Source organism: Tachysurus vachellii, chromosome 17 (genome assembly GCF_030014155.1).
Source record: "Tachysurus vachellii isolate PV-2020 chromosome 17, HZAU_Pvac_v1, whole genome shotgun sequence".
Classification (NCBI taxonomy): domain Eukaryota; kingdom Metazoa; phylum Chordata; class Actinopteri; order Siluriformes; family Bagridae; genus Tachysurus; species Tachysurus vachellii.
Genome location: NC_083476.1, coordinates 16931242 through 16941425, shown reverse-complemented (window position 1 = coordinate 16941425; position 10184 = coordinate 16931242).

Here is a 10184-nt window from a genome sequence, read left to right as displayed (position 1 = left end):
GGCGTCATCGGGCATCAAGGCAGGATACACCCTGGACGGAGTGCCAACCCATCGCAGGGCACACACACACACTCTTATTCACTCACGCAATCACACACTACGGACAATTTTCCAGAATGCCAATCAACCTACCATGCATGTCTTTGGACCGGGGGAGGAAACCGGAGTACCCGGAGGAAACCCCCGAGGCACGGGGAGAACATGCAAACTCCACACACACAAGGCAGAGGCGGGAATCGAACCCCCAACCCTGGAGGTGTGAGGCGAACATGCTAACCACTAAGCCACCGTGCCCCCCCTTAATTTATTTTATTTTATTTTATATATATATTAGAATTCAGAAATGATTTCTGCCATCTTTTTAACCTATATGTTTCAGTCCTTTCCCTTATCGACCATCTAAATATCTTTACACCCTTTTTTCTAGTAATGTAGAAGAAAATCAATTAGCCAATGCTAGAAAGCTGAATACAGTATGTCATTAGCATAACTTAATACCACATTTTATAAAGAATATGTAACTACTCAGATGATGTTTTTTATTAAATTGAAAAATCAATAACAATAAACAATACATACATGTTACAGACTATAACATTTGAATGCATGCTAAGATTATTGAGGTCATGACTATGTGGTATTTTAAACATTCTTGCTAAGAATTTATTACAAATTTGAATGGTGAAAAACACCTTTAGCTGTTGCCTCTTTCTCTTTTCCAGCTAGGAATACATTCTTCAAATTTTAATGGCTCTAATATAGGCAAAAGTGATCGAAAAACACAACTAAAGAGACCTATTATACGATACATCAGTTGCTAGCGGTCAGGGCTGAGTGATTGCATAGGGATTTGCCTGACATATTTGCATAAAACATGCTGGTTGTTTGCGGTCCCTGGACATTGGTGCATAGAAAAAACTAAATTCTGTCAAAAAGCTGAGGCTGAGAAATTGAATACTGTGTTACTGTATACTATATAACATGACACGTGGTGGTCGGGGAAAACCGATCACTTGGTGCTATGGCGGAATTTTGGCAAGCAGAAAAAAAAGATTGCTATGCTACCTAGAAAATTCTGTTAAAGCTTAACTTTAATAAATATATTGCAGTAAAAATGTGGAAATGTATTTATTATTTATTTAGTTTTTAACCATACATAGTACTTTTCTGCGCAGTTAATATTGGCTAAGGAGAAAGTTTAAAAAATACAGTGGTAAAAGCAATTTGCCTAAAGATGTTTTAAATCTTGCTAGCTGAATGAGATTTCCTCACACAGTGAATACCACTCATTGATCAAGTTGCTGTAAAGCTTTGTGATGTGGAGAAACAGATATATGGCTAATCAATTCAGTTTGTAAAGCTGAAAAAATGTCCATGATTCTCCTGCTGCATAGCTGGGATAAAATCTTTAGATGAATTGTATGTCAATGGTTTTGGGCTTTTTGTTGGTAAACAGACATATCTCAGGTAACTATGTATGATAGACAATTTCTTTTCGCATGAGAAGTGTCTTCCCAAGCTGCAATAGAGATATTAAATGTAAGTCTTGTAGGGGAGTGCTCCTTTAACAGGAACTTAAATGTGAACATATGATGTCAGATGTTTATAGTGTGATTATTTTCAATGTTTAGATCACTAACGCTAATTACAGCTGATCTCAGCATCATTAGCAGTACCTCTTGTTGTCCATGATTAAGCTTGTTTATCTGATTATTCATCTGTAATTAGTCATCTGTGTATTGTTTATGCAAAAGGACTGATTGTTACCGGGTATGAACTTGCTCATACTACATGTACTCATGGTGCTGAGAAATGTAAGCTTCACAGGGTTTAGCCGTCTAAAGTAAAATGTGACAACTCCCTGATCATCAGAACCATCCTTCAGTTCACCATCATTCCACACATGCAAGCATACACACACACAGACACACACACACACACACACCACACATACGCACATGCACGCTTGAATGAGAGTTGGATCTGAGTCCCGTGCTTGGGAGAGCAACAATGACAGCGGCTGTTCTCTGACGCACAGAGACGTTGGCGAGCTGTTTCCAGAAGAGTACGGGAGGCCGTTGGCAGCCCCGTTCATCTACCACCCCCACCCCCCAACCCCCCACCACCACTTCTCCTCCTCCTCCTCCTCCTCCTCCTCTCAGCCTGGCCATCGCCGACCGTGCCGTCCGATGAGAGATAAAAAAGGGGCTGTTGTTGTTGCCGGCACGCATGGGAGATGGACGCCTCTGTTTTTCTCTGCCTGCCTCTATCTCCTGACGCCCACAGATGAAGGAAAAAGGGACAACAGAAATAGGGGAAGAGAGGAAAAGAAGAAATGCCTGGCATTCTGGGGGCTTTTGCTCTTATTCTCCTCCCTGGATAGAGGGAAGAGAAAAGAGAAGGCCTGGGCCATGTGATAGGGGAAGCATGCAGGCCCGGCTCGGCCCCCAGGCGGAGAGAACGAGGCCTGCTGCGTCTCTCCTGCATGATTAATCTGGCTGAGGGGCAGGATGGCTGCCATAGACCTGCTGAATTAACTCCCTGCTCACCAGCCAAATACACACAGACACACACAAGTGCGTCTTCATGGATCCACACAGCAAAAAATCTGGGTTGATGGCTGCTATGTGTGCCAGAGTGTCCACCTGCAGCAGGAGTGGCGTGGTTGGGTTGGAAAAAGTAGAGCAAGCCATTGTGCCTTTGTTCTCGCCACAGGCTCCGTCTCGGCCAGAGTCACATGAGAGGCAGAACGTAAGTGGTCACGCTGCTTGGACATGGTCAATGGACACTGACTTTCTGCTTGATCTTGGGAGAAAAGTCCCACATGACTGGTGCACGGTCAACACAAGTAGTTCAAAAGACTTAAACAAACCATTAATCATGTTTTGGCTAGACTAGTCCAGACAAGACCTGTCCTGCATTTGACAGAGTTTAAAGCTCCAGTATTTTTAATTTACTTCTAGTAGTAAGTAAACACAAGCGGAATTCTAATCTAATGTAATCTTGAAGCCATCTGGAAACTCATCAGTGAGCTTTACTAATTTAAGCATCTGCTTTGAACTACCATTCAAAAGTTGTTTTATGCATGATGTCTTTGTTTTCATTCACTTTAACAGGCAGCTGAAGATGTCTCCTGTTCACAGTAATAAATAAACTTTTTGTCCAGGCTTGTGTGTTTTTCAGGCTCTTCAACAATTCGTTGTATATCCCAGCAGGTCCCTTGCTAAGGTCAGGCAAAAAGACCAAGCCCTGACTCTCAGGCTCCCAGGAAGGAAGGCGGAGGGTTAACTGCCCTCAGTCCGTGCTGCATTAACTGGAAAGGAATGAAGTGTCAAGCGTGTTCTCACCGCCATGAGACGCCGAAACCCTGCCTCCTCCACCAACTCCCCCCACCCCACCCCAGCAACCTCCCACAGCCGTGACCAAATTATTTTCTAGCCTCCAGAGATTCGCCTCGCCAGACAAAAATCTGCAGCGCAGCCCTGATTCAGTGCACAAACACGCAGCCTCCCTCCTCTCTCAACGCCTCTCCGCCGCCACTTTGAAGAAAATGGGCCTGCCGTTTTTTTCTTCTTTCTTTAACGGGCCTCCGTTAGGACAGCTCCGTCTGTTTACACTCGACAGATTTAAACGCTCCCAAAAACAGCGTCCACAAAACAACTTGGCTTCCTCTGTGAGTGAGGGCCAGTCCAAGACGCTGCTCTTTGTTCATGGTCCCTCTTTCACTCTTCCTCTCTCTACTTTTCTTAGCTTTTTCTTTCTTTCCCTCTCTCTTCTCCCATCATGGTTTTTACTCTGCACTTAGTATAATAACGCAAAAAATTAGAATTAAGTAATATTGTTTAATAATCACTGATCCAGTTTGTTGGACATTCAGAAAATGGTGGCAAAATTGTTGATCAGTTACAGTGGTGAAAAATTAATTCTGAGAAAAAGCTAAGAGAGAGAGAGCAAGACAGAGATAGAGAGGGCAATACAGAAAGAGAGAGAGAGAGAGAGAGAGAGAGAGAGAGAGAGAGAGAGAGAGAGAGAGAGAGAGAGAGGGAAAGACAGAGAGAGAGAGAGAGAGAGAGAGAGGGTGATGGGGGGGAAGGGGGAGTAGGGTGGGAGAAAATAAACCCCACCAGTGAGCAGGCCGCCCAGCCCTGCCAAACTGCTTAAAAAAGCGCTCTGTTTTATTTATAGTGTGCTGTATCCATGGTAACCAGAGGGGTCAGGCAAGCCGGGCCTGTGCTTCACCCTGCTCAAGGGATTAGGATTTCACTGAGCTTCTCACATGTGCCCAAGGTGGGCTAGAGCTTCTCACTGACGCTGTTACACAGCTTGGTGAATAGTGTAGAGGAGCAGGAAGGGCTGGAGGGACTTTCACACTCACCAAAATGGAGAGAAGTGCCACATGAGCCTTAATGAGCTAGCCAACACTCCAGAGGCACCAGCAGTTTGGGTTTGTTTACACTAATTGTCAAAGTTCTCCAACTGAGTTTAAGCCCATTAAAGTGATAAGAGCAGCAGATATTCCAGCACTCAGTAAGGTCAGACTGGGTCAGTGGGAAGCACAGCGATTCTGCACATGATGATCTCACCCTCGGAGGAAAGCGAAACCAATGACAGTGATGCTGAATTTGTGAGAAGTCCTGTTAGTTGAGAGCTGAAACAGTGAAAGGGGAAAATGAGCACCCAGTTCTTGAGGCATTAAGGGGCAAAGAAAGTGGACGACATTTTCAAGACAATCTTGGGTTATACTAAGGTTCATAGCACATGGATTTATGGATTTTCTCTGTAAGAGGCCGAACGGTCGGAGGTCATTAGGCCGTCCTTCATAACGCAGAGTGAGAGAGAGAGAAAGAGAGGGAGAGAGAAACGTGCTCAGCCATGCTCAGCCACGCAAGGAGGACGGCTCTGAAAAAGTGGGAGATTTTTGTGGCCTTGTTATTTTCCGCTCAGACACTGTGTGTGAGAGCTGTTCCAAATCCTTGCGTGGGAGCCTCTTGGAGGAGACCAGAGATTGAGAGAGAGAGAGAGCGAGAGAGATAGAGAGAGAGAGAAAGAGAGGGGGAAAGGAGGGGTAGGGGGAGATGAAGGCATTGACATGCGCTCCAAGAACGGCGCCGTGTGAGAATGTGGACTTCCGGATCCCTCCCGGGGAGAACGCAGTCAGCGTTGCTAGGAAACAGATTGCTATGGGGGTTAGTGGAGCCATGCATGGAAGATGATGTCTGACTTTGGTTGGAGGTGGAGAAAGGAGTGAGAGAGGCCTCCAGAGGTGGGGGTGGAGTGGCATTGGGCTTCTTGAGGTGGTGCTGGAGATGACGAATGACTGGACTCTAGGTGTGAAGAGGGACACTTGGGCCTTAGGCTGTGGATGGAAAATGGCTTCTTGAAGTGGATGTAAAGAGAACCCAGAATTAAGGTAGAGATTTGATGATGGAGAATAGTGAGATCAGTGAGACTAGCTGAAGGTGGATATGGAGAAAACCTGCACTTCTTTAGATGAATACACAGGTGGAAACAGCTTGGCCACTTTTGTTGAAAGTGTATATGGAGATAGGTTAGGCTCCAGATGTGGAAATGCATATGGAGAGAAACTAATCTCTGGAGGTCTCCAGTGATGGAACTGGAGAAAAAGGTAAACTGAGACTGTCCTCCCAAGATGGAGATGGATCTGAAGGCCTCTAGAGATGCAAGTGAAATGAGATTGGACTTTTTCATTGGATCCTGCTCAGCAGTGAAAAAAAAAACAGCCCTTCTGAATCCATGATTTCCAAAAAAGCAGGAGCATTTATCTGATGGCTGGGTGGAGTTACTACCTGCAGCCTCACCACCTTCCACAGCAGCATGCACTATGAGCTACGATTACCAAAGCATACGTAGTTGCCAAGCGACAAGAGGCCTCTGGTGTATGAGGCTCAGTCCTGTTGCCAAGTGATGGGGCTCAGTGGGAGCTGGTGGTGGCACTCTGGGACTGGCGTCGCCACTGGGACCAAGGGCACCGTTGCTAAGAGATGCCACCAGCAAGTCAGAGTTGTGGGTAGGAGACATGGAGGAAGGGAGGGAAGAGGCGCTTATCAAGGAGAGCCAAGGACAAAGGGCTTTCTGAGTCAATGGGCTCACACAGGGAACAAGTGCGTGTCATGCCTAGCTGACACAACCATCCTCTGCATTACAATCTGTATACACAGAAGGAGATACATCCACCCTCAATATGCTCTATTATTGTGCGGCAAGTCAAATTGTGGTCCGCAATACAGCATTTAAATAATAAACTGGCAGCACTGACCACAACAGGAGGCAAACATTTAAACTAACAGTGTTGATATTAGAACTTCAGTGAAAGTAGACACAAATGACAGATTTGGCAAAACTATGGCAGGTAAGTATGATGAAAACAGCAGGAAGTCTTCTTTTAAGTTCTTCTCTAAGGTATCTACAGCTATTTGTTCTAGTGTGAGTTTTTTAAAAGCTTTTAATTGGTGGCTGAGTTGTAAAGAGTCACACCAGGGTTTGATCCTAAGCTCAGGTTACTATCTGTGTGGAGTCTCTGTGGTTCTCTGGTTTCCTCACACCTCTCAAAAACTGAACTGGCAACACAAATTGCCTCTGGTGTGAAAGACAACTTAAATAGTGTCTGATGGTCTCCTGTCCAAAGTGTGGATGGATCTATCTAAACCTTCACCAAGATTAAATGATTACTGGAAATTAATTAAAGAATGAATAAAGCACGAAATAACCAAAACATTTAAAAAAAGTAAAAGAATAGGGTATTTTACGTGGTTGATCAGGCGGGCTAAATATTAGCAACAACATTGTTACACTGTTTACATTGCAAATTAGTTTTAGACATATTAGCTGATTGTCATGTTTCAAAGAAATATTATTGATGATTTTTATTTCACTAGCTTTTTTATGCACTATGAAAAATAAGCTTGATGAAAATAAACCGCGTAGCAAGCTAGATCACCGTAATATGCTCAGTTGACAACTAGCAATTGAAATGTAACTAGCAAAAATGGTTTATTTGTGTTTCTTTCCAGGGGCTTATCTGCATCATGTAATGGCTCAAAGAACACTTAACTAATAGAAATGTATATCGTCGCTGTCAGGCGGAAACCTCGTATGTCTAAATTTGGTCAATTTCATATTTTTTCACATATCGATGCTATTGGTCAGTCCCCACGTGGGTCTGTTATTTTTACAAGTTATTAACCAATCTAAAGTCTTGAAAATAGCGACACTTCAACTGTCCACCTCTTCCTCACTCCGCGGGAGAGATTCGCGTCATATTTCTCCTCTTAATAAGAGTCGCAATGAATCAACACGTCTTCTGAGGTAAATGTCTTCAAAACACTGGGCTCAAAGAAAAAAATCTTGACCCCCGCTAGTTCTGGTGCTCGTCTGAGGACAGGAATTTAGCGCAAGACAATCCACTGCAACGCAGACTAAACCCTGTGCACTGCAGATAAGGTGCAGCGTTTTTTTTCATTTCCTGAAAAATAACGGTTTTGGAGATATGAGGATTCCGCCCGACAGCGACGATACTTGTCACATGATATTTCTCACATAATGTTGTGTGTGTAACATACCATCGGTGTAAAGCTCCTCTTATACTGGCCAGGAATATCACCCAAACTCATAAACTAACTGGTTACATTGGTTAAAATTGTAATAATAATAAATCAGGGGCATTTAAGTCCGCCCTTAATGCATCAGTCCACATGCTATTCTGTTTGTTTAATTAGTGAGCGATCTATGCTCGGATGAAGGCATCAGCTTGTAGTCCTTCATCCACTGAGGTACCTCCTTAGAAAGTTCTCCTAAAAATCACTCCTCACTTGGAGCGCACTAGATCTAGATAGCATTTTGCCGTATATTATAGTGCTATAGGGGGCTGTGCAGTGGGTATGCTATAGAGCACGACTCGTTCTGGCCAGAGACCTGGCTTGCGGCTCCATTTATCAGCGAAGACGCACGCACAAAGGCCTCAGTGTGGGGGCCGGTAATTGGATCTGCGACACGCCGGTGCCCCTAAGACCTGACTTCCCCCTCCTTCCCCAAATTCCCCCTTCCTTCTTTTCCCTTCTCTCTTCCTTTGCTGTTACTCACTCGCTCCCTCTTTCATCTCACCATTATCTCCGCTGGCTCAGTGGAACAGGAAGCACGCTGCATGAGCACACGCAGACATGCCCTGACTCACACACACACACACACAAGCACGGAGACATGAGCGGATATGTTGCCCACGGTCAGGCGCTGACTTCTCTCACTTTGTAATATTAACATTTAACGACAGTGTGGGATAACTGTGTCGATCTTAAAGATACAGATGGCAGTTAACAGTTGACACTTAAGCTTAAACACTGTAGAGATTTGATCATATACAACATACGTACATGTGTATAATGTTCTCTGCGAAGCAATACATGTAAATGTAAAAAAAAAACAAAAAAAAAACGTGAAAATATTTTTACATAACATAGATAAACGTATATTACAGAAAAGCAGAGGACATGACATATGTGCCCATTTCACCTAATATATAAGGAATTAAACACAGTGGTTTATATTGTTATAGGAAATTAATCAACACTGTTTGGTTAAATGGCTGGGTGGTTGAATGGGTGGTTAAATACTGTCTGATGTGAAGAGGAAAACCGATTCAACCAAGAGGATGATTATTTTCCTGTAGCAGCACATCCTGAAATGTTTTATTGTGTTTATACCTCAATATTTTGTCAGCAGTTTTTAATTGGCTAAAGAACAATTTGCTATATGTTTAACCATTTAGTTATAATATGTGGTGAAACATTACCAATAAAAAAAAGCCATTTGGTTTTGCCATTTTTCTAAGCCATTTGGTTTTGTTAGCAGTCAGTAAACTACTGCAATGTTGTTCACATACTGTAATGTGATGAATAATTATATAGTTGCATGTTATGAAAATTAGATGAGCATTTATCAGATTAGATTAGATAGATTAGATAAGATAGATACTTCATTCATTCCAATAGGAAATTCACAAATTCCAGCAGTATCCTCAAACTTGAGCAATAAGGCATGCAATAAATGCTAAAAAAAAAAATGTCAATTTAAATGTCCTGTGCAAATCAGAGAGTTAAGGATTATTGTTACTCTGTTGGTGATAAGAATTTTTTTAAATGAATGGCTAGTTTTTCAATAACGACATTAACAAGTAACTGTTGGACATGCTTAGTTAGTGTTAAGTTTGAGGCTGGACACTGAGCTACAATCGACTCTCGAATCTCGACTTACAAATATTGTATACTGTATGAGTTGAGTTGAAAGTTACCGCAGTTACTGAGTTGATGAGGGACCAAAATCTGTCTGTTTTGGACTTTGAACTCATGTCCAATCCCTGAGTAATTACTGAGAAGTTAAGACTTGATCTGCATTGGCATGTCCCAGAAACACCAATCCAGAAAATTGGAAATCTGGTTAGATATTAATTATTTATTTATTTTTTTAAACATCCAGATTAATAATTTTCAGCATGTCAGTTCCCACTTACTGTACACCATCTATCACCCTGAGAACCTGAGACACATTTAACTACAGAAATGAAACTGACTTGTCCATATTCACCACTCGATATTAACAATTCAACAATCAGCTGTTATCTTATCCAATATCTTGGGACCACAATTCTACAGGACCTCAAGTCTTAACTTAATAAGAACATTCAGCAAAGAACAGCTGGCAATGTTCTGCCTACTCCAGGCCATCCTGGTGCAATTCTACACTGCCACCATTGAAAGCATCCTTATTTCATCCATTACCATCTGGTTTGGTTCGGCTTACTAACAGGAAATAAGGAAATTACAACGTGCTGTCAAGATGGCTAAGAACATCATTGGCTGTGATCTGCTTTCACTACATGACCTGAATGCATCCAGAATGCGAAGGCAAGCAGGAAAAATCATTGCTGACACCTTTCATCCTGCAAACAGTCTGCTCCCAAAACTGACGTCAGGAAGGGGTTTCAGATCACTGATTACAAAAACAGCATGACAACGAAATAATATATTTCCCTTTGCAGTCTCTCCTACCAATCAAACTGGTTAGACTTACACCTAACTGCCATACAGCTGTTATACAACTACAGCTTAGCAAACTGCTGCTTCTACAACAACAAACTGCAGCTGAATGTATTTTTTTTCGTACACACACGC